Source organism: Manduca sexta, chromosome 28, assembly GCF_014839805.1.
Source record: "Manduca sexta isolate Smith_Timp_Sample1 chromosome 28, JHU_Msex_v1.0, whole genome shotgun sequence".
Taxonomy (NCBI): domain Eukaryota; kingdom Metazoa; phylum Arthropoda; class Insecta; order Lepidoptera; family Sphingidae; genus Manduca; species Manduca sexta.
This window is the reverse complement of record NC_051142.1, coordinates 8,151,034-8,153,177: the sequence shown is the minus strand read 5'-3', so window position 1 is coordinate 8,153,177 and position 2,144 is coordinate 8,151,034. Positions and strand designations below refer to the sequence as shown.

Genomic DNA, 2,144 nt, shown 5'->3' with positions numbered 1-2,144 from the left:
TAAAGTACATTATACCTAATAGCTAGCTGCATACGGAACGCAAATTATATAATACATACTTCGCTTTGATATTGTGTCCCTGATGTGAGATGTGACTGAGTGTAATGAATATCACGGATAACAGACCGCGAACGGCTACAGTTATTCACTACATCGGATGTAAGTAGGTATACCTACCAATTCCATAAGGTAAAGGGCTGAGTCTCATTATGTACTTACGTGTATTGTAGTCTCATTAATCACTCCGTAGGTATAAATAGGTAATCAAACGTTAACTGATACTTGACTATATGCCAATTTACAATACATTTTGACTGAAAATACCTAAATAAATACTTAATAGATGCTTTTACAATAGTCATAACTGACAACAACAAAAAATTAAAACAATAAGTAAGTATTGCTCTAATTTATATTATTAGGTATATAAAGCTGAAGAGTTTGTTTATATGAATGCGCTAATCTTAGGAACTCGGTACTGGTTGAAACTGAAACATTATTTTAGTTTTAGATAGCCCTTTGTTTGTGGAAAGCTATAGGCTACTTATATATCATCACGTTACGACCAAAAGGAGCGGAGCAGCAAATAAGTACTAAAAATGTTGCAAAACCGGGGAAAATTTATTACTTTTGAGAGATTGTGTTGCGTGCTCTGCGTAAAGGATTAAAGTTATGCTACAATATTTATGACAGAATTGTTCCTCATAAAAAGTTCGAAAAATATATCATAAAACAAATTCCCCTGCCGCATTTGGCTGTCTGTCTGCTTTTCGCCTTTTTAATGGCCACCGTGCAACTGGTGGCAATATGCACGCAAATAAGGCTAAGAAGAAATACGTAGGGACAACGTATGACGCAGCTATCACGCACACTAGCTTGCTTATAATACTTGGCCTACTAGTTTTAGCGTAATTGAAGCGTGCTACTCCATCTAGACATTTAATTTGTTAAACTATATTAAATTTGTAGAACTATAGAATAACATACATAACTCCTAGTAATTAATAACTTTTTTATAATTTAAGTAAGTAAGTATATAAGTTAAATTAAAAATTAAATTACTTCCTAGATCGAGGCGAATTCTCGTGTTGTGAAATTGTCACGATTGTTTGTAAAAATCATTTTTTCAGTACACTATGGATCGGTTTCACTACGAACACAATGGATCATGACCCAGTGTGTATCTACACTAAGTAATGAGAATGATGTATGATTTTTTATCAGTGTCATAATGATCGTTTCAGATGCCACCTCCAGAAAAGTTTCAAATAAATTTGGGATTCCGTTCACGATGTTAGATGGTATTATCTTAAATCAAAAGAAGAAGGTACAATTAACATCTAACTCGTATCTACTACTTACCTAATTATTATGAAGTATTTAGTAAAGAACAAGAAATTTTCAGCGAATAAACTATTTCTTTTATATGATTTTTTGCCTAGTTACCATGAGAAAAGTTTTAAGTTTGGCCATGAGTCATGCCTCAAAAAGTCAAAGAAGGTGTTTATTATTTTATGTTCATTGAGTTTTTATTTCAATTTAATTGAAAGTCTTCAGAACCGTTGATTCGATTTTTCTAAGACTTAGAAATCCTCTAAATATTTTAGAAGTTATAATTATTTTTCTATTATTATAACAGATTATAATGATAGTTAAGTTCTCGATATTACGGAGCAGTGATAATTTCACACTGACTAAATTCTGTGTTCATTTGTATAAGTATTAATAAAAACTACAATGTTTTAATTAAGTATGTGCTTTCATTTAATGCCTATAAAAATAATTATCCATTGTGTACTCCAGTGATTCATTGTTTACCAAAGGGTGAACCATTGAATACTATTCCTGGGACACAATGGATAATTTCCAATTATATTTTTAAAGTGCTGTCACGGCATAACTACGCGTTTATTTCCAAAAGATATTAAGGGTAATTAAAGTATTTACTTGACACATAGTAAGTATGTTGTGCTTAACTAAAATTTAAAGTTGTAACTTACAAATTTCTTGCTACATTTAAAAAAAAAGTGATTCGTTGTTGCCACTCTTACCCTACAATAGGGTTACTACCTGTATCGTAGATCTTTATCCCTTTTTTTGGGTTCATATATTTTTTAGTTATGTTCATGTATCTAAGAAAAATA

At 31.2% G+C, this 2,144-nt stretch overlaps 1 long non-coding RNA gene across 2 annotated transcripts; it reads left to right on the top strand.

The window, feature by feature from the left end:
• Positions 1-561: 561 nt before the first annotated feature.
• On the top strand, positions 562-1,750 carry LOC119191036. 2 transcript variants are annotated; one of them, XR_005113349.1, is made up of 2 exons: positions 562-1,028; positions 1,245-1,750. It is a non-coding gene; the product is annotated as an uncharacterized LOC119191036 (long non-coding RNA). The 2 variants fall into 2 exon arrangements; XR_005113350.1 differs by having other exon boundaries at positions 573-1,024.
• Positions 1,751-2,144: the final 394 nt, after the last annotated feature.